At 48.4% G+C, this 25,793-nt stretch overlaps 1 protein-coding gene across 3 annotated transcripts in view; it reads right to left on the reverse strand.

Annotated features, from left to right (window-relative positions):
* Window positions 1-25,793, reverse strand: part of EIF4G1 (eukaryotic translation initiation factor 4 gamma 1) — a 1,004,595-nt gene that overhangs the window by 484,959 nt on the left and 493,843 nt on the right. The gene's annotated exons all lie outside the window — the stretch shown is intronic.

Consider the following 25,793-nt stretch of genomic DNA (forward strand, 5'->3'; position numbering starts at 1 on the left):
CCTCGGGAGGTAACCTGTTTGGAGATGTATCGGAAGATGAATTGCTCAAATGCGCAGCACCACTGTGGAGAGCCAAGGCTAGTCCATGTCGCCCTGCTACTACATGGTTTCAAAAGCGATTCAAAAGCAACAACCTGATGTCCTCGGTACCTGTTTCGTTAGGCGTCCCTCAAGGTTCCTCCCTCTCCCCTACACTGTTCAACTTAGTTATGGAACCTCTCACTACTCTGTTACAAGCATCCAATGTTCACTTTCACAAGTATGCCAACGACACCCAACTTTATCTCAAAATACAATCCCCCAAGGACATCTTGCTTCTGAACTCCACGATCAGAAACACCCAATCCTGGCTTGCAGAGAATCACCTCAAACTCAATGCGATGAAGACTGAGTTCCTCCTGATCTCACCGCCCGCAAAAATCTCTACCGCTCAAACTTGGCTCAAGCACCTAACTGCTCTCAATGTACAACCTACCATCGTTGACTCAGCAAAATCTTTAGGCATAACACTTGACGCCAATCTCAACATGCAGCAGCACATCAGCAAGGCAACCAAAGGAGCGAACTTCCAAATCAATACCTTGAGAAAACTCAAACCCTTCCTTCCAGCCAAAGACTTGCAAACTGCAGTACAATCTATAGTCATCCCGCACATAGAATATGGCAGCATCGCCCTCTGCAGGCTCCCCCTAACCACAACGGCACCCCTAAGAGCGTCCCTTAACGCTGCAGCGAGACTCATCACTGGTTCAAAAAAACTCGCATATTTCCCCTGACTTTAAATCCCTGAACTGGCTACCTTTTGAAGCCAGAATACATCTGAAAATCGCCTGCATGACACACAAGGCTATACACATGAACTCACCCGCCTACCTCTCTCAAAAGCCGACAATTTCGGGCGGCTCTAGAACTACTAGAAGCACAAACAATCTTCAGCTGAAGCCTCGAAGATTTCGGAAGGTAAAAACCTATAAACGCTCCTTCTCAGGAATGGCGCCCAGAATCTGGAACTCACTCCCTCCTGAAACCAGGCTCATCTCCTCCAACAAACTTTAAGAAAGAAGTAAAAGCGATCCTCATGGCTAAATACACATGAACTATTATTCTGTACTTCCCGGGACTCCGCGCTGTACTACCTTCTTGACCCCTTGGTCTATTTGTATTACTTGTATTATCGACTCACTTGATTGTATACGCTCCCTCTCTGTATATCCTATTTTTTTTATTATTGACATACCTATCTGACTGTGCACCCTGTACCTACACCACCTCAAATATTACCTACTGTTATATTATGCTATTTACAAAAGTAGTTTAAGCACGCTTAAACAAGTATATGCTCCCTCTTTTTGTACTTTCATATTATTGGCTTAACTGTTTGACTATGCACCTTGTACCTACACTACCTCAACTATGACCTACCTCTTGTATTTGGACCTACCTATGTAACTATGCATATCGTACCTAACTACCTCAACTATTACCTACTATTATGCTATCACCCCAAATCCTTGTAAAGCGCTCTGATATCTGCAAAGATCTTGTTCGCGCTATATAAAACTTTGAAAATAAATAAATAAATGGTCATGTTCTCATCCAGACTACTTTGCACTGAATGCTCTGGATGAAAGCTTTGAGGAATAGCTAAACAGATAGAAGTGCTAAGAAAATAATGTGGACATCTCGGAGTGTAACAGATGTGACTGCGATGTCTTGGAGCCTAGTCAGTGAATGCTCGCTTGCGAAATAAGGGCATAAAGGGCTGGCGGTCCAACAGGTTTTAGTTCAACCCACCGCTGCACATAGGTGAGTGCTGGCTTCCATCAACACTAGATCTTCCCAGTGACCATCTGTAGGAAGCTGGCCCTGAATATACTACAACAAAGTGAGGTATATTGTGCACAGAGTCCAGTGGAACCCCAAAGGTAGGTAGGGGTAAAGTTAGGTAGCCACTTAACGTTTTATGTTAGTCTGGTCGAGCAGTAAGGCTTTATCAGAGGACAGTATTAAGCATTTGTTGTACACTCAATCAGCAACTGATTTCACACATTCAAAGAACTTCAGAACACTTATTTTTGTATAAAAATATGCTTTTAGTTATTTTATTTTGCTAGAACCAAGCAAGCCTGGCACAGGTAAGCGATAAGGACTTTGCAGTAAATATACAGTTTGTAACAGTTTGTATTGTAAATGTACTTTGGTTTGATTACATAAGTGTTACTGATAATGCAATGCTTTTCAGAATACAGTACATATACTTTGTATAGGATTTGGAGTAAAATTACAGGTAAATTAGTTTTGAGATTACTTTTTTTTTTTTTTTAACAGTGTAGTATACCTATATACTACACTGGGACATTTCCTGTAAACAAGTAAGTAAAATCGTTTTAGTTCAATTTTACAGAATTTCCTTAGGTTTTCAAACTTAACACAAACTTTTCCAAGAAAAACAGTTGATGTTAGCCTATGGAGGAAAGGAAAATGCTGCTTACCAAGTATGCATCTGTTCTTAGCATATAGAGCTGTAGAGTCATGTGCTATGCTTAGATCATCATCTATTGTTGGGTCTGGATGTGTTCTTCTTCGAAGAAGACTTTCCAGTAACTAGGTAGGGGACTCCTTTCGGTGATCGTGCGCATGGGCATAAAACCCATTGAAAGATTGTTTTCCCACAGAGGGTGATAATGGATATAGTAGAAGTAAAAGGAGATGTCCATGAATGCATGTATCTAAGTAAGATGTTACTGCAACAGGTATAGGTACCCAGAGAGGTGGGTGTGCGGATATGACTCCAGCTCTATATGCCAAGAACAGATGCATACTGGGTAAGTAGCTTTTTCCGTTTGACGGATACGAGCTGTAGATCATATGCTGTGCATAGACTATATAGCAGTTATCTCCCAAAGCGGTGGCTAACCTGTATCTGTTGCAGTGGTCTGAAATAGTGTACTTAACCCCTTCCGTGCGGCCGCGATTTTCCCCGTGTGCGGCCGCCGGCAGAACACGGGCGGGCCATGACGAACCCCAGCCGTCATCAGCACACGAGCACCGTAGTGCATGACGGCTGGGGTTCGTCACCAGCATGGAAGGGGTTAAAAAAACTGCCTGGCCCACCCTAGCTTGTCTTGCTAACACATCTACATAATAGTTTTTTGTGAATGTGTGAGGTGTAGACCGTGTTGCAGCTTTGCAAATGACATATATGGGTATATTTCCTAAGAATGCCATAGAAGCCCCCAGTTTGCGTGTAGACTGTAGGGGGAACTGTGAACGTTATTGTAGCTTTTGCATAGCATATTTAAATGCACTTGACTATCCACCTTGCAATATCTGCTTTGTAGTTTTCTCCACTTGTGTGTTTCAGCGCCAAAACTTTCGGTGTATGAGTCGAAACTGTTGAGGTTTTATTTTTTTGGGACCGAGCAGTGGGGGGAGTCAGGGTCAGATTTATGTTTGAACCCCGAAGGTTTGGGCTCAGAAATGGAATGATTTGAAGGGAGTCCTTGCGGAGCTGGAAGGCTTTTAGTTAGGCTTCGGCACTGAGCCACAGGGTGGAACACCAGAAGTGTAATCTAGGTGCTGACCAGAGTCCAAGGTCGAGGGTTAGACAGGAGCATTCTTTAATTGAAATAGTTTCCTGGGATGAAGGGGGAGGTGTGCTCAGGTTACTTTGAACATGTGGCATACCCTCCTCTTGTTCACAGAGTTGAGCTCCGAGATGGCGACCGTCTCCTGCTCCTCCTCTGTTCACATGGCCTCGCAGACCTTTTTGTCCGACTCGAAGATGTCCAGAATGGAGCTTGTGTGCAGGCTCTGCATGTTGCAACGTCAAGCCTGGCGGTCGAAGTTTACTTGGAGAGGAAAGCATTGCAGTCTTGTTCTCTGTGTCCGGGGGACAAACACAGATTACACACTTCATGAGTCTGTACGCAGGTATTTTGCGTGGCACAGAGGGCAGAATTTGAAGGGAGTTTGTTCCATCGACTGCAGGTTGACCCCATGCGGGTAGGCCCGACGGCCTTCCACAAACTTTCTGTTCCAAAGATTATTTTAAGTAATTACGATATGCGATGGAAAGGGAGATGCAAACTAAAGCAGTCTAGGGTGAGTATCTTGGGAAACGAGGGAAACCAAAGGAACAGTGTTGAACCGGAGCGCAACGATGGACGTCCAAACCAGATGGCAGAAGAAAACGATCCAACAATGGAGTCTATGCCCATGCGCACTATCACTGAAAGGAGGAGTCACCTGCATTGTGATTGGAAAGACTTCTTCGAAGAAAAACAAAGTGCAAACATCCGGACCCAACACTAGATGGCATTCTATGCACAGCCTATGATCTACAGCTCATATGCCTCAAATGGAAAATGCTACTTACCAGTATGCATCTGTTCTTTCCTTATAGAGCTGGAGATTACTACACTTGGCATTAGATCGCCACCTGGTGTTGGGCTCCGATGAGTGCATGTTGTCGTCTTGGAAGAAGTCTTTAGTAGTCACGATATAGGGGGCTCCTCCCTTGGACGATAGTGCACATGGGCATCGGCTCCATCCTTAGAGTGTTTTTCGCCATGATGGGAAATGGAGTTAGTAGAAGTAAAAAAAAAAAAGGATGTCCATGCGTGTATATCTAAGTAAGAAAACTGGAACAGATTCAGGTCCCGGGGAGGCGGGAGGGCGTGTAGTAATCTGCAGCTGTGCATGCCAAGAACCGATGCATACTGTCAAGTAGCATTTTCAGTTCGAGGCATATGAGCTGCAGATACTACACTTAGCATTGATTGTGCAGCAGTGTCTCCCCAAGCAGTGCAAAAAACACAGTTGATGGACAGAATGCAGAACAATGTCTTACATTCACCCCAAGCAGTGGTCACCTGTATCTGTTGCAGTAGTTTGAAAGAGTTTTAAGGACAGCTCGGCATACTGCAGCTTGCTGCTTGACTTGCACATCAACACAGTAGTGTTTAGTGAAGGTGTGTGTTGTAGACCATGTTGCTGCCTTGCATATGTCCTCTAGGGGGATGTTCCCTAAGAAAGCCATAGAGGCTCCTAGTTTGCGTGTGGAGTGCGCTCTAGGAGGAACTGTTAATGTACGTTATGCTTTTTGATAGCATATTTGTATACATTTTACAATCCACCTTGCAATTCCACTCTTAGAGATGGGGTTGCCTTTATGAGGTCGAGAGAAAGAATTGTTTTTCAAAAGATTTAGTTCTATCTATATAGTGGAGAAGAGCTCTTAACATCTAGTGTGTGTAGAGCTCTTTCTGCTGCAGAGTCAGGGTTTTGAAAAAACAGGTAACTACAGATTGGTTTAAATGAAAAGGAGTAACGACTTTTGGAAGGAATTTAGGATTAGTTCTTAAAACCACTTTGTTACGATGTAGTGGTAAAAATGGTTCTTGTATTGTGAAAGCTTGTATCTTACTTACTCTTCTAAGAGTGGTAATAGCAATAAGGAAAGCTGTTTTCCACGTGAGGAATTGCAATTCACATTTGTGTAAAGGCTCAAAAGGGGGTCCCATGAGTCTTGTAAGAACAAACTTTAAGTTCCACACTGGAGAAGGTGGTAACCTGGGGGGGGGGGGTAATGTTTTTTAATCCTTCCATATATGCTTTAATAGCAGGCACTATAAAAAGAGACATGTCTGTTTTGTAAACGTGCTGCAATTGCTGCAAGGTGCAGGCGTATGGATGAATATGCTAAGTTACATCTTTGTAAATGTAAAAGGTAGCAAATGATATTCTGGATAGACGCGTCCAGGGGATCAATTTGGTTATTGTTGCAATAAATGGCAAATCTCTTCCATTTAGCAGCATAACAAGCTCTGGTAGTAGGTCTCCTGGCCTCTTTAATGATGTTCATATAGTCTGGTGGTAGGTTAAGATAACTAAACTAAGACTTCAGGAGCCAGATCGCTAGATTCAGTTGATTTGGGTCTGGATGTCCGATGTGTCCATGGTTCTGCGTTGGCAGGGATGGTGTGAGGCGTAACTTTTGGTGTGGAACTAGAGGTCTACCAGTGTGGTGAACCACGGTTGGCGCGCCCATGTGGGAGCTTCCAGGATTAATTTGAGAGACTGTTATCTGAGTTTGCGTACTAATGTTATTAGTGGTAGTTGCGGAAAAGCATACACAAATCTGCCCGACCAGTTCATCTATATCGCATTGCCCTTGGACAGCGGGTGTGGAACCGGGGGACGAAGGTTGGGCATATTGTGTTTCCTTGTGTGGCGAACAGATCTATGTCTGGATGACCCCACTTGTGGAAAAATGGTTGAAGAACTTGCGGATGTAGTTCCCATTTGTGAATTTGTTCTGTATCCCGACTCAACAGATATGCTATCCGATTGTGAACTCCTGGAAGGTGTTGTGCTAGCAGATATATATTCTGTGGAATGGCCCATTTCCAAATGTTCTGTGCAAGCAGCTAGGAAAGTTGTAGAGAGCGTGTCCCCCCCGTGCTTTTGTATATAATACATAGCTGTCATGTTGTCCGTCTGGATTAAGAACGCTTTGTTTTGTACTTGGAATGTTTTGAGTGCTAAGAATATTGCTAGCAGTTCTAGATGGTTAACATGGAACAACCTTTGTTGAATGGTCCATTGTCCTTGTGTCATATGATGTAGGAGATGGGCTCTCCATCCTGTGAGATGCGTCTGCTGTGAGTACTATTTGTGGAACAGGTTAGAGGAACGGACGCCGCTTTGTCAAGTTTTTGGTGTTCCACCACTGCAGAGAGCGATGTGTGCGGCTGTCTACCAACACCAGGTCTGTTAGTTGCCCTTGAGCCTGGTTCTACTGTTGTGCTAGACATTCCTGTAACAGACGCATCTGCAGTCTTGCATATGGCACAATAAAAATGCAGGACGCCATCATGCCCATTAGTCTCATGAACACTCTGGCTTGGAGAGAGTGTTTATGTTGAAAGACTGACTAAGGTTTGAATGCCCTGTATCCTTGCTGGACTGGGATACGCTAGAGCTGTAGAAGTGTTTATTGTAGCCGCTAGATACTGATGTATAATAGAGGGTTGCAGGTGCGACTTGGTGTAGTTGATTGTAAACTGTAAGTTGTGCAATGTTTGAATTGTCTGATGTGTGTGTTGGACACGGATTGAATGACTATGCTTTTATGAGCCAATCGTCTAGATAATGAAAGACATGTATTTGTTGTCTCCTGGGATGTGCTGCTACTACTGCTAGGCACTTTGCGAATACTCTTGGTGCCGTTGTCACTCCGAATGGAAGGACTTTGAACTGATAATGTTGTCCTTCCAATACAAACCTTCGATACTTCCTGTGAGCAGGATGTATAGGAATGTGAAAGTAGGCGTCCTTTAGATCTAGTGTTGTAAGGAAATCGCCTTGTTGCAGCAGTGGGAGCACTTGTTGTAAAGTGATCATATGAAAATTATCTGATTGTATAAAATGATTGAGGGGCCTGAGGTCGAGAATTGGTCTTAGTGTCCCGTCCTTCTTGGGAATTTGAAAATTTAGCGAGTAAACCCCTGTTCCTTCCTGTTGTAAAGGAACTATTTCTATTGCGTCCTTTTGAAGAAGCGACAGAACTTCTTGTTCGAGCAGAGTAAGGTGTTCTGCAGACATTGGACGCTGCCTGGGTGGTATGTGTGGACGGGTTGCTATAAGTTCGAGGCAGTAGCCATACTGGATAATTTGTCTTACCCACTTGTCTGTTGTGATGGAATTCCAGACAGGTAGGAATTGTGTTAATCTGCCCCCCACAGGAGTGGAATGCTGTCAGGGAAGCAGAGGGTAGTCACTGTTTTGTGGTGGAAGAGGCTCGATTATTGTTGTTACCCCGACCTCTTCCTTTGCTGTTTCCTCTATATCCTCCTCTAAAATATCCCTTGTTAGAGGATGTTTGTGTGTTAGATTTGAAGGATGTTGTATTGTCTGCTCCAGTCTGTTTGGAGCCTCCTCTGAAGGAGCGCCGAAAGGAACTTTTAGCTTGTGTGGACTGTAAAGCTCCCGTAGATTTGGCAGTATATGTATCCTTCATCTTTTCAAGTGTTGTGTCTAACTCTGGTCGAAACAGTTGATTTTGATTAAATAGTTTATTTAAAATGGTAGTTTGCACTTCCTGTTAAAATCCTGAAATGCGTAGCCACGCATGTCTTCTAAGACGGACACTAGTGTTTACAGATCTAGATGCAGTGTCTGCCACAGCTAGTGCGCACTTGATTGAGGCATTAGAAATTAGCTTGCCTTCTTGTACAAGGTCGTTTGCCTGCTCCTTATATTGGTCAGGTAGATGTTTTAGTAGTTTCTTCTCTAACTGATCATAATGAGCCCTATCATATCTTGAAAGGAGGGCTTGTGTGTTAGCTATACGCTATATGTTGGTAGCTTGCGCAGCTATTCTTTTGCCTGAAGCATCTATTACTTTATATTCTTTGTCAGGAGGGGGTGCCTCACCTGACGTTTGCAAGTTTGCCCTTTACCTAGCATTTGACACAACTAGTGAATTGTGAATCTTGTTCTTTAATGTAGGCTGGATCGGCAGGTGCAGGCCTATATTTTTTCTCAATTCTAGGGTTTAGAATCCTAGTACGTACAGGGTCTTTAAATATCTCCGGAGCATGTTTGATGACCCCTTTAGTCATTGGAAGAATTTAAACAGACCTTTGAGATTGTTCAAATGTGTCTAACAGAAAATCTTCCTCTGCCTCCTCAGAATGCATAGTGACCCCATGGTAAATGGCAGCTCTGTTCAGCAGGTGACCAAAACCAATGTTATCTTCTGGGGAGAAGGTTTTGATGGATATGACTGTGGGTCAGGGATATCTGGCACATCCTGTGGGGTTGGGTACTCCCAGTCTATCATCTACATGGTATGGGAAAGGCTCATCTGGGTCCATCCCTCTCCCTAAACTATACTCATCATATGGAGTAGAGTGCGAAGACAGAAGAGGAGAATGTGGAGGAGAAATCTGTGGTGAATTGTTAAGAAGAACAGGGGATGAAGTAGAAGGAAGTATAGGAAATGGGTGCATATGAGATGGGGCAGTCCTTGGCAGGTACTACAGGTGTGGGTGCTGCATCTGCCTTCCTCTTTTTGTATGGTGTAGTGGATATATGACCTGTCTTTGGGTCAATGTAGATTTTTTTTGCAGAGTATCTGGTTGGAAACGGTCTTCTCCTTGTGGAACCTTTGTCGGCGCCGATTTTTTCGGTTCCAGACGAGGTTGCAGTCTGTCTTTAGCCTTAGGAGGTGTTACAATGTCCTTTAACGTAGTTTGACACCGAAGGTGCTGTTTTCGGTGTCGTAGGCTGTTTCGAGGGCTTGGGCGCATCGGAATCAGGCCTGGTCTGTTTCGGTACCGAAGACGATACCTTCGGAGTAGAAGCTGGTCTTGTCGGCTTCGAGGCGTCGGACGCTGGCATCATACCTTTGTCTTTAGAAGTAGACAGTTTCGTAACCGAGGGAGCTTGTGGGATCGGCACGTGCGGCTTGCTCGGTACAGAGCTACAGGAAGGCTTAATTACTTTCTTCGGAGCCGGGCTCGATGGCGGGGCTTTCTAAGTGGTTTTTCGGTCGCAACTGGGCCCCGGAGGCGGAGTGTTGACCTTTGCCTTCGATCTGGGTGCTGTGTGTGGTGCAGGGGCAGTAGTACTCGCGTACTGACCCGATGGTATGGAGTCATCTGAGTTGTCTGCCTCTGATACTATTTGGAGATCATCGGAATCTTCTTCGGGAACGAGCGAAACCTCCTCGAAGATGTCCACCGGTTCCGGAGCTGATCTCTGCATGTCGTGTCGACGGGCCCTCTGATCTCGGATGGTTTTCTTGGATCGAAAGGACGTGCAGGCTGTACAGCTGGATTTGTCGTGTTCTGGCGATAAGCACAGGTTGCAGACATCGTGGTGGTCACTGTGTGGAAACTTTGCTCCGTACTCTGGCATCTCTTGAATGGCGTCCTTTCCATGAGGTGTAGGCCTCATGGCGTGGATTGGCCCAACGGCCTCCTCGACCACCGGAATCAAGCTGATTGAGTCGAAAGGACAACAGTGCGCATGGGCATCCTCTCCATGCTCAGATTGTTTTTCGCCATTGTGGCAGAGATGGAGTATAGTACAGTAAGAGATGTCCATGCAAAGAGTGAATGCTACAGCTGCGACAGGCACCGGGGAGGCGGGTGGGCGATATGAATGTCAGCAGCCCTACATGCCAAGAACAGATGCATACTGGTAAGTAACATATTCCGTTAGAGGCATGTGGGCTGCTGAATTCATATCTGTGCATAGAATGTATAGCAGTATCTTCCCTAGCGGTGGCTGCCTGTGCCAGCTGCAGCAGTCTGAAAAAGAGTTTTGAGAACAGCCTGTCCTTCAGAAGCTTGCTGTTTGGAATGTACATCTACACAGTAGTGTTTGGTAAATGTATGTATGGTTGTCCAGGTGGCTGCTTCACAAATTTTGTGTAAAAGAATATTTCCCAGGAAAGCCATGGATGCCCCTAGTTTGCGTGTAGAATGCGCCCTAGAGGAATCGGTTAAGGTGCGTTTTGCCAGTAACATATCTGAATGCACTTAACGATCCATCTGGCTATACTGGATATAGAAATAGGATTGCCTTTGAGTTGTGGTGAGAAAGCAAAAAAAACTTGTTTTTCGAAATGCCTTAGTTCTATCTACATAATAAAGCAGAGCTCGTATGACATCTAGAGTATGCAAGGCACTTACAGCAACTGTCTGGGTTTTGAAAGAACACCGGCAGGTCTATTGTTTGATTTATATGGAAATGGGATACCACTTTTGGCATGAATTTAGGGTTTGTTCTGAGAACTACTCTATTTGCGTGTACTTGAATGAATGGCTCCTGAATAGTTAGGGCTTGCAGCTCACTAACTCTTCTAAGTGAAGTAATGGCAATAAGGAAAGCCACTTTCCAAGTAAGAAATTATAGTTCGCATGTGTAGTGGTTCAAAAGGTGGTCCCATAAGTCTGGTTAAAACGATGTTTAGATTCCAGACTGGTGAAGGTGGGTGCCTTGGGGGAATTACTTGTTTAAGTCCCTCCATAAATGCTTTAATTTTTGCACTCTAAATAGTGAAAGGTGTTGCCTATTTTGGAGATATGCTGCTAACGCAGCTAGATGTATCCTGATGGATGAGTAGGCTAAATTGCAATGTTGTAGGTGCAAAAGATAGCAAATGATGTTTTAAGTCGAAGCGTCTAATGGGTTTATGTCGTTGTTACTGCAGTAAATGACGAATCGTTTCCACTTAGCCGCATAACATGCCCTCGTAGTGGGTCTTCTTGCCTCTTTGATAATATTCATGCAGTCTGGAGGCAAGTTCAGGTATCCAAACTCTAGGATCTCAGGAGCCAGATCGCCAGGTTCAGCTGTTGCGGGTCTTGGTGTTGGATTTCGCCATGGTTCTGAGTTAAAAGACTGGGTGTTCGTCGCAGTCTTTGATGTAGCACCACTGACACTTCTAGGAACGTCGGGTACCATGGTTGCCTCGCCCATATGGGAGCAACTAGGATAAGCATTAGCGAATGTTGGCGCATTTTGCGTGCCACTAGCGTTATTAATGGAGCTGGGGAAAAGCGTACGCAAATTTGCCTGACCAGTTCATCCATATCGCATTGCCCTGCGACTGCGGATGTGGGAACCTGGTGGCAAAGTACAGGCATTTTGCGTTTTCGCTTGTGGCAAACAGATCTATTTCTGGTTGTCCCCATTTCTGGAAGAACGGTTGGAGCACATTGGGGTGAATCTCCCATTCGTGCATCTGTTGACTGCCTGCTGAGCAGGTCGGCTATCTGATTGTTTTTGCCTGGGAGGTGTTCTGCCATAAGAAACATGTTCCTTTGAATGGCCCATTTCCACATGCTTTGAGCCAGATGCGACAGCTGTGGGGAGTGTGTTCCTCCTTGTTTTTTAATATAATACATAGCTGTCATGTTGTCCGTCCGGATCAACACAGTCTTGTTGCATAAGTGTTTTTTTAATGTTTCAGTGCTAGGAATATCGCCATCAACTCCAGAAGGTTGATGTGCATCTTTTTCTGTTGTATAGTCCATAGTCCCTGAACCGTGTAATGCAGGACAGGGGCTCCCCAGCCTAGCAGGGATGCGTCCGCTGTCATTACTATTTGTGGGACAGGCTCTTGGAACAGTCGTCCTTTGCAAAGGTTTTGTGGATTCCACCAATGCAGAGAGTTGTCTGCTCGACTGGTCACCAACACTAGGTCCTGTAATTGCCCTTGAGCCTGGTTCCACTGCCTTGCTAGGCACTCCTGAAGCGGACGCATGTGTAAACTGGCATGAGGGACTATGAATATGCACGAGGCCATCATGCCTATGAGTTGCATAAACACTCGAGCTGACAATGAGTGTTGGGGTCTGAACCTTTGGATTAACGTTTGCATTCCGTTCATTCGTGCTGCGTTCGGATATACCTTTGCTGCTAGTGTATCTATTGTTGCTCCCAGGTACTGTTGGATGTGGGAGGGTAGGTGCGACTTCAGGTAGTTAAGCGAGAAGCCTAGGCTGTGCAGGAGCTGAATGGTCTTTGACATGTGGCTGGCACATTGCTGGGCTGATGGCGGGTGTATTAGCCAATCGTCCAGATATGGGTACACATGAATGTGTTGTCCCCTGACATGTGCTGCCACTGTTGCTAGGCATTTGGTGAACACCCGTGGAGCTGTTACACTGAATGGTAGTACTTTGAACTGGTAGTGCTGTCCTTGAATAGTAAACCTTAGATACTTTCTGTGAGCAGGTGTATTGGTATATGAAAGTATGTGTCTTTGAGGTCTAGAGTTGCTAGGAAGTCTCCCTGGCGAAGCAGTGGTAAGACTTGTTGGAGAGTGAGCATATGAAAGTGCTCTGACAAAGTGTACAGGTTGAGGGGCCTGAGTTCTAATATTGGTCTGAGAGAACCATCCTTTTTCGGAATGAGGAAGTATAGCGAGTATACTCCCGTTCCTTGGTGTTGGGAGTGGGACTGGTTCTATGGCTCTCTTTTGTAGCATACTGATGACCTCCTGCTGCAGTGATGTTATATGTTCCTGCCACATTGGACGGTGCACGGGTGGTATGTTGTGTGGTGTTGACGTGAGTTCTAGGCAATAGCCATGTCGGATAATTTGCCTTACCCACCTGTCTGTAGTGATGTTTAACCAGACTGGCAGGAATTGTTGTAGTCTTCCCCCGACCGGTGTTATATGGTCTGGGGTAGTGCCAAGAAGTCACTGTTTGGTGTTAGTGGAGGATCTATTGGCATTGCCTCCACGACCCCTGCCCTTGGTATCATTTTCTCTGTATCCACCCCTGTTTGTGTTTTTATTGTATGTGGATTGTGTATTACTTTTGTAAGTGGAGGATTGCAGCAATGTGTTACCTCGCACTCCTCTATAACTTGAGCGACGAAAGGAGCCTCTGTGTCGTTGGGATTGAAGGGCTCCCATGGACTTTGCCGTTTCGGTGTCCTTTTTCATTTTGTCCAGAATTGAGTCAACTGCTGGACCAAACAAGAAATCTGGATTTATAGGCTGGTTAAGGATTGTGGCCTGTACTTCATTTTTGAATCCAGATATGCGAAGCCATGCCTTCTAAGCCGTACGCTTGTGTTAATAGATCTGGCAGCTGTATCTGCCACGTCTAGCGCACACTTCATGGCATTGGTGATGAGCTTCACTTCTTGTACAATTTCATCTGCCTGCTCTTTGTGAGGCTCGGGTAAGTATTTGAGAAGTCCCTCTAAAGTATCATAGTGGGCCCTGTCATATGTGGCCAGCAAGGCCTGTGTATTGGCTATTCTCCATGAGTTTGCTGCTTGTGCTGCTACTCTTTTGCCTGATGCTTCTGAAATCTTAGACTCCTTGTCAGGAGGCGGAGCCACTCCAGTTTGTGAATTTGCACGCTTTCGTGTGTTGGATACCACTAATTAGTCTAACAGTAGTTGTCCCCTGATGTATGTAGGGTCTAGTGGTGCAGCCCTATACTTCTCTATTCTAGGGTTGATGAAACGTGTCCTAGCAGTATCTTTGAAGATGTCATTTGCTTCCTTTAGGACGCCCTTTAACATGGGGAGGGTTTTGACCGAATATGCTACTTACCAGTATGCATCTGTTCTTGGCATGTAGGGCTGCTGACATTCATATATGTGCATAGATCGCCGCCTAGTGTTGGGTAATGATGATTGCACATTGTTATCCTGGAAGAGTCTTCGAAGTATCACGAGATAGGTGGCTCCTCCCCTGGACTACAGTGCGCATGGGCATCGACTCCATCCCCAGATTGTTTTTAGCCATTGCGGCCAAGATGGAGTGAATGATGACCATGCTATGAGTATATGTGAATACTGCAGCTGCTACAGGCGCCGGGGAGGAGGGCGGGCGATATGAATGTCAGCAGCCCTACATGCCAAGAACAGATGCATACTGGTAAGTAGCATATTCTGTTCGAGGCATGTGGCTGCTGAATTCATATCTGTGCATAGAATACATAGCAGTCCCTCCATTAGCGGCGGCCGCCCGTGCCAGCTGCAGCAGTTTGAAAAAGTGTTTTGAGAAGTGCCTGCCCTACAGCTGCCTGCTGTTTGGAGTGCACATCAACACAGTAATGCTTAGTAAATGTGTGTGTGGTAGACCATGTGGCTGCTCTACATAGGTCTTCCAAAGGAATGTTTCCAAGGAATGCCATAGAGGCCCCTAACTTCCTGGTGTAGTGGGCTCTTTGCGGAATGGTAAGAGTGCGTTTTGCTTTTAGATAGCAGATCTGGATACATTTAACGATCCATCTAGCAATACCAGCCTTGGAAATAGGGTTACCTTTGTGGTGCGGTGCAAAGGCGACAAAGAGTTGCTTAGTTTTCCTAAAATCCTTGGTCCTATCGATGTAATACATTAGGGCCCGTTTAACGTCAAAGGTTGAATATGCTACTTACCAGTATGCATCTGTTCTTGGCATGTAGGGCTGCTAACATTCATATCTTAGCATTAGATCGCCGCCTAGTGTTGGGTCCGGATGATGGCACATTGTTGTCCTGGAAGAGTCTTCGAAGTATCCTGAGATAGGTGGCTCCTCCCCTGGACTACAGTGCGCATGGGCATCGGCTCCATCCCCAGATTGTTTTTCGCCATTGTGGCAGAGGATGGAGTGAAAAGTGTAAAGGATGTCCATGCTAATGATTGAATACAATAGTATATCTGCAGCTGCGACAGGCACCGGGGAGGAGGGTGGGCGATATGAATGTTAGCAGCCCTACATGCCAAGAACAGATGCATACTGGTAAGTAGCATATTCAGTTCGAGGCATGTGGGCTGCTAAATTCATATCTTAGCATAGAATACATAGCAGTCCCTCCATCAGCGGCGGTTGCCCGTGCCAGCTGCAGAAACCTGAAAAAGTGTCTTGAGAACAGCCTGTCCTACAGCCGCTTGCTGTTTGGAATGTACATCAACACAGTAGTGTTTTGTAAAGGTATGTGGTGTAATCCACGTGGCTGCTCTGCAAATGTCCTCTAGAGGAATGTTTCCTAGGAAAGCCATGGATGCCCCCAATTTGCGTGTGGAGTGCGCCTTTGGGGGTATTGTTAAAGTGCGCTTGGCTTTTTGATAACAGATTTGAATGCACTTAACAATCCATTTGGCTATTCCTGCTTTGGAAATCGGGTTGCCTTTGTGTTGTGGTGAGAAGGCAACAAAAAGTTGTTTCGTTTTCCTAAAGTGTTGTGTCCTGTCTATGTAGTACATCAATGCCCTCCGTACGTCTAACGTATGGAGCATTCTTTCCGCCACTGTTTGTGGGTTCTGGAAGAATGCCGGCAAATCGATAGTTTGGTTGAGATGAAAATGTGACACCACCTTTGGAAGGAATTTGGGGTTAGTACGTAGCACTACCCTATTTGGATGAATCTGAATGAATGGCTCTTGGATTGTGAGCGCTTGTAGCTCACTAACACGCCTTAGTGACGTAATAGCAATTAGGAAAGCAACTTTCCACGTTAGGAATTGCAGTTCACACGAGTGCAGTGGCTCAAATGGTGGTCCCATCAGTCTGGTGAGGACCACATTGAGGTTCCACACCGGAGCTGGCGGTGTTCTTGGGGGAATGACTCGTTTCAGACCTTCAAGAAACGCTTTAATGGCAGGCACCCTGAAGACCGAGAGATGCTGCCTGTTTTGAAGGTAAGCTGCGATGGCGGATAGATGTATCCGAATAGAAGTGAACGCTAGTTTGCACTTATAAAGGTGTAACAGATAGCAAATGATGTTAGGGATAGATGCATCTAGCGGGTTTATGTCATTGTCTGCACAGTAAATGACAAAACGCTTCCATTTTGCGGCATAGCATGCTCTGGTTGACGGCTTCCTCGCCTCCTTGATGATGTTCATGCATTCAGGAGGTAGGTTGAGGTATCCAAACTCTAAGACTTCAGGAGCCAGATCGCTAGGTTGAGCTGTTGCGGATCTGGATGCTGAATTTCTCCATGGTTCTGCGTCAGAAGTCTGGGCGTGAGGCGCAGTCTTTGATGCGGTACCACTGAGAGTTCGAGGAACGTGGTGTACCAGGCCTGGCGCGCCCACGTTGGAGCAACTAGGATGAGTGTCATCGAGTGTTGCCTTAGTTTTCTCGCCACCAGTGGTATCAGAGGTGTCGGGGGAAAAGCGTACGCAAATTTGCCTGACCAGTTCATCCATATCGCATTGCCCTGCGATTGCGGGTGTGGGAACCTGGCGGCGAAGCTTTGGCATTTTGCGTTCTCCCTTGTGGCGAACAGGTCTATGTCTGGACGACCCCACCTTTGGAAGTACGGCTGGAGTACTGATGGATGCATCTCCCACTCGTGCATTTGATGGCTGTATCTGCTGAGCAGATCCGCCATCTGATTGTCCTTCCCTGGGAGGTGTTCTGCCATGAGGAAGATGTTCCTCTGAATGGCCCACTTCCACATGCTCTGAGCCAGGTGAGACAGCTGCGGTGAGTGGGTGCCCCCCTGCTTTTGGATGTAGTACATCGCGGTCATGTTGTCCGTCCGGACTAACACCACTTTGTTGCACAGATGTACAATGAAGGACTTGAGCGCCATGAAGATCGCCATCAGTTCTAGATAGTTGATGTGCATCTTCTGTTGCTGCGTCGTCCATAGTCCCTGCACCGTGTAAGTGAGCAGATGAGCTCCCCATCCCTGGAGAGATGCGTCCGTTGTCAGGATAACCTGTGGCACTGGCTCCTGGAACAGTCGGCCCTTGCAAAGGTTGTGTGGAGTCCACCAATGCAGAGAGTTGTATGCCCGACTGGTAACCAACACTAGGTCTGTTAATTGTCCCTGAGCCTGTGTCCACTGATTTGCTAAGCACTCCTGGAGCGGGCGCATATGCAACCGTGCGTGAGGGACTATGAAGATGCAGGAGGCCATCATGCCTATCAACTGCATGAACACTCTTGCTGGAAGTGAGTGTCTCGGTCTGAACTTCTGGATTAGAGACTGCATGCTGTCTATCATGACCTGGTTTGGTTGCGCCTTGGCCGTCAGGGTATTGATTGTCGCACCCAGAAACTGCCGGACATGTGCCGGCTGAAGGTGTGACTTTGGGTAATTCAACGAGAAACCCAGGTCGTGGAGGAGGTGAATGGTAGTCGACATGTCCGCGGCGCACTGTTGTTCCGACCTGGCTTGAACGAGCCAGTCGTCGAGGTAGGGGTAGACATGGATGTTCTGCCTCCTGAGGTGCGCTGCTACTGTCGCCAGGCACTTGGTAAACACCCTTGGGGCTGTTGTGACTCCGAAGGGTAGGACTTTGAACTGATAATGCGTGCCTTGGATAGTGAACCTGAGGTACTTTCTGTGGGACGGGTGTAGTGGAATGTGGAAATAAGCATCCTTGAGGTCTAAGGTTGCTAAGAAGTCTCCTTTGTTTAACATAGGAAGAATCTGTTGCAGTGTAAGCATATGGAAATGCTCTGACAGTATATACAGATTGAGGGGACGGAGATCCAGAATTGGTCTGAGAGATCCGTCCTTCTTTGGAATGAGGAAGTACAGGGAATATACCCCTGTGCCTTCCTCCCCCACTGGCACGAGCTCGATTGCTCCTTTTTGCAGCATCACCACCACTTCCTGCTGCAATAAGTGCAAGTGCTCTGCGGACATAGGTCTTTGCCTTGGTGGAATGTTGGGTGGAGTGGATTTTAACTCTAGACAATAACCGTACTGGATAAGTTGTCGCACCCACCTGTCTGTGGTGATGTTGATCCAGACGGGCAGGAACTGCTGTAGTCTCCCCCCGACAGGAGTTAAGTGGTCGGGGGGCAGTGACAGAGAGTCACTGGTTGCTTGGGGCAGAGGAGCGTGAATTATTGGTCCCTCTGCCGCGTCCTTTGTTGCTGTTTCCCCTGTAGCCCCTCTTGTTCTGTTTGGGGTACGAGGATTGTGCTCCACCTCTAGGGAACTGTGACTGCTGACCCATCTGTCCTCTGGTGACTCCACGGGCACCTGAGCGACGAAAACTATTGCCACGAAACTGCTGTGATTGTAGGGCCCCCATAGATTTAGCAGTTTCGGTGTCTTTTTTAATTTTTTCCAGGGTGGTGTCAACATCTGGACCAAACAGTCTATCAGGATTGACTGGTTGATTAAGTATGGTTGTTTGAATGTCAGGTTTAAAGCCCGATATGCGGAGCCACGCCTGTCGTCTCAGCATGACACTGGTGTTAATGGCCCTAGCGGCTGTGTCCGCGGCATCAAGTGCACACTTTATGGCCGCGTTGGAGATCAGTTGTCCTTCCTGTATAATCATTTTGGTGCCCTCTTGAAACTGCGGAGGCAGGTGTTGCACAATTTGCTCTAGTGTGTCGTAATGTGACCTATCATAACGAGCCAGTAGTGCCTGTGTATTTGCAATACGCCAGAAATTGGCAGCTTGCGCAGCCACTCTTTTGCCTCCTGCCTCTAGCACTTTGGACTCCTTATCCGGGGGAGGAGCTTCACCCGTTGTTTGGGAGTTGGCCCTTTTACGGGCATTTGCGACCACAAGGGAGTCAAGCGGCAACTGTCCCCGAATGTATGCAGGGTCTGCGGGCGCTGGTCTGTACTTTTTTTCAATACGTGGGTTGACCACCCTCGCCCTGGTAGGCTCTTTAAAGATGTCCGCAGCATGCTTGAGGACCCCTTTGAGCATAGGCAGTGTCTTTACAGTTCTTTCAGAGACTGAAAAAGTGTCGAATAGAAAGTCTTCTTCAACTGGGTCAGCATGCATGTCCACATCATGATTAGCAGCTGCCCTCTCAATGAGTGCATGGAAACCTGCAGAATCCTCTGTTGGGGATGCACGTGTACTGAAAACCTGTGGGTCTTGTCCCACATTTTGGGTGCCTTGGTCCCCAATGTCATCATATGAATCCTGCTGTGCATCTGGTTCATTGACCGGGAAAGTGTATTGGTCATCTTCATCATAGCCCTCACTTTCAGAGTGGTCTGGAGACTGTGTTGGGCTCCTTCTTGGAGGGGGCTGGATAGGTTCCATGAGGCCTGAGGCGTCCTGTGGAAACTTTCTTCTTCAGTGGGATGTCATAGGATTCCACCGGCTGTGAAGTGATCTTCCTTTTGTAAAGGGTTAATTTGCCCGTGTCTGCGTCTATGAAGCACTCCGAATCCTCTTCTGAGTCGAGTACTCGCGCTGAAAATGCCCCTGCCGTAGAAGATTCCGACTTCTTTGGCGTCGATTTTGATGAAAAGGCCTTCGGCGCCACTTTTGGCGGCAGAAGGAAGAGGAGTTTACTTGCGGGCTTGACCGGGACGTCTGTCGCCTTCTGCGGCGATGGCGCCGGCGGCGATGGCGCCGGCGCCGACGAAGCAGAGGCCTTCTCCCTAATTCTTTGTAGTGAAGAAGCAATGAGAGATGCGTCGGTGACAGTGTCCTTTGGCACCGACGAGGTGGCCTTGCCTTCGGATCCGACGTTCTGTTGGTCTTTTGGAGGGTTGGACGATGATGCCACGTCCGCCGACCCAGAGTCCTTGGACCGATGCGCAGATGTCCCAGTCGGAGCCGGAGCTGTGTCGCTGGCTTTGGCGGGCTTCGCCGGCGCCGGCGCGCTTGTCTTGTGCGTGCCACCCTTTTTAGAGGATCTCTCCTCCGGCGCCGATTTCGACCCTGTGGAATCGCCAGATTTCTTCGACTTCTGCGGACCGGAGGTCGACGGAGTCGATGAGGCTGCAGGCTTATTCGTTTTTGTTGTTACGATCGCCATCTTAGGGACGCCTGAGTCCTTAAGTTTCGGTTTCGGTTTCGGGTCGGCCATTTTAGGTGTAGTCGATACCGTTGCTTTCAGTTTCGGTTTCGATACCCTCTGCGCAGCAAGTATGTCCGTGGCCGGGCCCGCAGGCGGGGCCGTGGCTTGCGCTACGGGGTCTTGGGTAAGGCCGACAGGCGATCCCGTGACCCGCTCCTTATGTCCGTAAACTTCGGGGCATAGCTCGTCCTCTGAGCTATCTTCCACGGCCCCATAAACCTCTTCGTCGTCCCCTACCTCGTCGACGTATTCAAGGCCTTGACCCACGACTCCGTCGTCGTCTTCCGGATCTGCCTCGACCTCCGTCTCGGGCGGGGAGATTTGAAGACGATGGCTCCGGTCCTCCTCTTCTTGGTCGTCGAAGATGTTTTCTGGATCCGGGGCCGCTTGTTTGGCCACAAGGCGCACCGCATGCCGAATCGTGAGAGTCTTCTTTGACCTGAAACTCGCACAGGCCCTGCAGCTTCCTTCGTCATGATCTGGCGAAAGGCATTTGTTACAGACCGGGTGCACGTCTATATGTGGGTATTTGGACCCACAGAGCGGACAGAGCTTAAACGGACTCCGCTCCATGTTGGAAAATCGGTGTCGAGTCGCGATGAGAAGGCCTCGATGTCCGAAGAGTTGAAAAACTCCGCTGATTCCGGCTCCGAGAGACGGAAGAACTCGAGACCGCACGCAAACAATACCGACGTAAAGAACACACAGCCTTTTGGCCGTTTAAAGTTATGTTTTCTCGGTTCCGACGGAGAGACGTCGAGACCGCATCCGAACCCAATGGCGGAAAAAAACAATCTGGGGATGGAGCCGATGCCCATGCGCACTGTAGTCCAGGGGAGGAGCCACCTATCTCAGGATACTTCGAAGACTCTTCCAGGACAACAATGTGCGATCATCCGGACCCAACACTAGGCGGCGATCTAATGCTAAGATATGAATTTAGCAGCCCACATGCCTCGAACATGGAGCATCCGCTCCGCCAGTGACTCAGGATTTTGAAAGAAAACAGGTAATTCGATTGTTTGGTTGATGTGAAACTGAGACACAACCTTGGGTAGAAATTTAGGGTTAGTGCGAAGCACCACCCTGTTGGAATGAATTTGAATAAATGGCTCTTGGATAGTGAGGGCTTGCAACTCACTAACCCGCCGTAGCGATGTAATTGCTATGAGGAAAGCCACTTTCCATGTCAAGAACTGAATCTCGCAGGAATGCAGTGGTTCAAAGGGAGGACCCATCAGTCTGGTAAGAACCATATTGAGGTTCCACTCAGGAGCTGGTGGAGTCCGTGGCGGAATGACTCGTTTGAGCCCTTCCAGAAAAGCCTTGATGGCAGGCACCCTGAAGAGGGAGAGGTGCTGCCTATTTTGGAGATAAGCGGCCATTGCAGACAGATGAATGCGAATGGAAGCGTAGGCCAGATTACACTTGTACAGATGGAAAAGGTAACAGATGATGTTCTGAATAGAAGCATCCAGCGGGTTAATGTTGTGGTCTGCACAATAAATGACAAACCGCTTCCATTTTGCCGCATAGCATGCTCTAGTGGTGGGCTTCCTCGCCTCCCGAATGATGTCCATACAGTCGGCAGGTAAGTGCAGGTAGCCAAATTCTAGGACTTCAGGAGCCAGATCACCAGGTTGAGCTGTTGCGGATCTGGGTGCTGAATGTCGCCATGGCTCTGCGTCAGATGGCTGGGTGTGAGATGTAGCCTCCGATGCGGCACCACGGACAGTTCTAGAAACGTGGTGTACCATGGTTGGCGAGCCCACGTTAGAGCAACCAGGATGAGAGTCATCGAGTGCTGCCTGAGCTTGCGTGCCACCAGCGGTATCATGGGTCCTGGGGGAAAAGCGTACGCAAATCTGCCTGACCAGTTCATCCATATCGCATTGCCCTGCGACTGTGGGTGTGGGAACCTGGCGGCGAAGCTTTGGCATTTTGCGTTCTCCTTTGTGGCGATCAGGTCTATCTCTGGATGACCCCACCTTCGGAAGTACGGCTGGAGTACTGATGGATGTATCTCCCACTCGTGCATCTGGTGGCTGTGCCTGCTGAGCAGGTCCGCCATCTGGTTGTCCTTGCCCGGGAGATGCTCTGCCATGAGGAAGATGTTCCTCTGAATGGCCCACTTCCACATGCTCTGAGCCAGATGAGACAGCTGCGGAGAGTGTGTTCCTCCCTGCTTTTGAATGTAGTACATTGCTGTCATGTTGTCCGTCCGGATCAACACGACCTTGTTGCACAGATGTACTTTGAATGCTTTTAGTGCCATGAAGATAGCCATCAGTTCCAGAACATTGATGTGCATCTTCCCCTTGCTGTTGCGTCCATAGTCCCTGCACAGTGTATTGGAGTACATGCGCTCCTCATCCCTGGAGAGAAGCGTCCGTCGTCAGGATAATCTGTGGCACAGGCTCCTGGAATGGTCGGCCCTTGCAAAGGTTTCGTGGATTCCACCAATGCAGAGAGTTGTATGCCCGACCGCTCACCAACACTAGGTCTTTCAACTGGTTGTGAGCCTGAGTCCACTGACGTGCTAAGCACTCCTGAAGCGGACGCATATGTAGTCTCGCGTGCGGGACAATGGATATGCAGGAGGCCATCATGCCTATCAACTGCATGAACACTCTTGCTGGGAGCGAGTGTTGAGGTCTGAATTTTTGGATCAGCGATTGAATGCTGCTGACTCACTGAATTCGGCTGTGCCGTGGCCGCCAGTGTGTCTATGGTCGCACCCAGATACTGCCGTATGTGGGCGGGCTGGAGGTGGGATTTTGGGTAATTCAGTGAGAATCCCAGATCGTGCAGGAGGTGAATGGTGTGGGACACGTGGTCGGCACACTGCTGGGCTGACTTCGCTTGGATGAGCCAGTCGTCCAGATAGAGGTAGACGTGGACGTTCTGCCGTCTCAGATGTGCCGCCACCGTCACCAGGCACTTGGTGAACACCCTGGGTGCCGTGGTGACCCCAAAAGGCAAAACCCTGAACTGGTAGTGCTGGTTTTGGATGGTGAACCGGAGGTATTTTCTGTGTGAAGGATGTAGTGGAATGCGAAAGTACGCATCCTTTAAATCTAAAGTTGCGAGAAAGTCCCCCTGTTGGAGCAGCGGGAGCACCTGCTGCAGTGTTAGCATGTGGAAGTGCTCCGACAGGATGTAGAAGTTGAGGGGCCTGAGTTCCAGGATGGGTCTGAGGGACCCGTCCTTCTTTGGAATCAGGTAGTTCAGGGAGTAAACTCCTGTGCCTCTTTCCTGCATGGGCACGAGCTCTATTGCCCCTTTTTGCAGCATGACGTTGACCTCCTGCTGCAATAAGTGCAAGGACGGTGCATAGGACGGTGCCTTGGGGGTATGTTGGGGGGAGTGGATGTTAACTCCAGACAATAACCAAATTGGATAAGCTTTCTGACCCACCTGTCCGTGATGATGGACTTCCACACAGGCAGGAACTGCTGGAGTCTTCCCCCCGACCGGTGTTGTGTGGTCGGGGGGCAGGGACACTGAGTCACTGTTTGTTGGCGGTAGAGGACCTGGAGCTGTTGTTGCCACGTCCTCTGCCCTTGGCGCTGTTGCCGAGGTATCCACCACGACTCTTGTTGGCATAAGTAGTCTGGGTGTTGCTTTTGTAGAACTGCGCGGACTGCGACAGCTGACCCCTGGAGGTGCCTCTGGCATTGGAGCGACGAAAGGACCCACCCCGAAACTGCTGGGACTGCAAGGCGCCCATGGATTTTGCAGTGTCAGTGTCCTTTTTCATTTTTTCTAGGGTGGTGTCAACATCCGGGCCAAACAGGTGATCAGAACTGACTGTTTGGTTCAAGATGGTGGTTTGTATGTCTGGCTTGAAACCAGAAATTCTTAGCCAGGCATGTCTCCGAAGCATAAACCTGGTGTTAATGGCGCTCGCAGCCGTATCAGCCGCGTCTAGAGCACACTTTTTGGAAGCGTTGGAGATTAGCTTCCCCTCCTGGATTAGCATCTCAGCCCCTTCCTAATATTGATCAGGTAGATGTTGCAAAAGGGTCTCTAGGGTATCGTAGTGCACCCTGTCATAACGCGCTAGGAGCGCCTGTGTGTTTGAGATGCGCCAGATGTTAGCTGCCTGCGCTGCAACCCTCTTCCCCGAAGCCTCAAAGACCTTGGACTCTTTGTCTGGGGGAGGAGCATCACCCGTGTCTGAGAGTTGGCCCTCTTCCGGGCATTCGAGACGACCAGGGAGTCCAGAGGCAACTGTCCTTTAATGTAAGCTGGATGAGTGGGCGCCGCTTTGTACTTTGTCAATTGTCGGGTTGATGACTCTTGCCCTGGTGGGTTCTTTGAAGACCTCAGCAGCGTGCTTCAAAATGCCTTTTAGCATTGGCAGAGTTTTTACAGTCTTTTCGGACACAGAAAAGGTGTCAAAGAGGAAATCTACGTCCACAGGGTCAGCATGCAGCAGGACATTGTGATTGGCTGCTACCCGCTCAATGAGGGCATTGAAAGCAGTGAAGGTGAAGTCTTAGCAGAGAAGAGCTGAGGGTCTTGTCCAGAATGTGGATCCCAAGGCTCACCACCAGCAGACCAGGGCTCTGTCACATCCTCTGGGTCTGTGTAGACTGGATAGCTTATATTCATCCTCGTCTTCGCCCTCACCATCGTCCCCATCGGAGTGAGTGGGCGAGACCTCGTGAACTTGTGGTGAAATGGGTTCCACCAAAGCTGGGGCACCAGCAGAGTCCATTTTCCTCTTTAGGGGGATTTTGTAAGACTCCAATTGAGGTTCTGAGGGTATTTTTCTTTTAAGAAGGGAAAGCCTGCCCGTTTCGGCGTCGATGAAATGTTCCTGACGTTCCTTCTGCAAGTTGTCGAGACCGCGGGCCAAGGACCACCAATGATGCCTTTGGCGTCGAAGATACCTTCTCGGGCACGCCGGCCCCTGGTTTAGCAGCGAAAGCCTTCGGCGCCGTCTTAGGCGGCAAGGTAAAATGGATCGGCGTGGACGCCTTTGCCGGTTTCTCAAGAGGCTTTGCAGGCGGGGGGTCCTTCGGCTCGGGAGCTGCGGTGCCATCCCTTATGCGCTGCAGGGACTCCGTGACCACCTTCGTGAACGCAGCCGATGGACGTGCCGGTTCGACGGAATCCTTCGAGGTTGGCTTCGAAGTAGAGTCCTTTAAGGCCACCTTCGGAGTCGACACACTTGGCGCAGGCCCCTTGAACTTGTCGTGTGGAGGCGGGGCAGAGAGGGCCTTCGGGTCATCGGTCCGCTTCTTCGGGTCTGCATGAGACTTCTTGGAGTCGTCGACAGCCTTCTTGTAGTCGACCCGACCCTTGCCGGCGTCGATAGTTTTCGGCGCCGCCGCTTTAGCCTTTGACGTGGTAGCCTTCGGCTCGGCCATTTTGACTTGGCCCTTCGACTCGACGGGCATCTTAAGTTTCTTCGGCGCCGAGGCCTCCGAAGTCTGAGCCGACCAATGCGATGCGCACTTTTGGTTTTGATATCTGCCCTTGCGCAGCATCTGGCGTCGAGGCCGTAGGTTT

The sequence above is a fragment of the Lissotriton vulgaris genome, chromosome 11 (assembly GCF_964263255.1).
Source record: "Lissotriton vulgaris chromosome 11, aLisVul1.2, whole genome shotgun sequence".
Classification (NCBI taxonomy): domain Eukaryota; kingdom Metazoa; phylum Chordata; class Amphibia; order Caudata; family Salamandridae; genus Lissotriton; species Lissotriton vulgaris.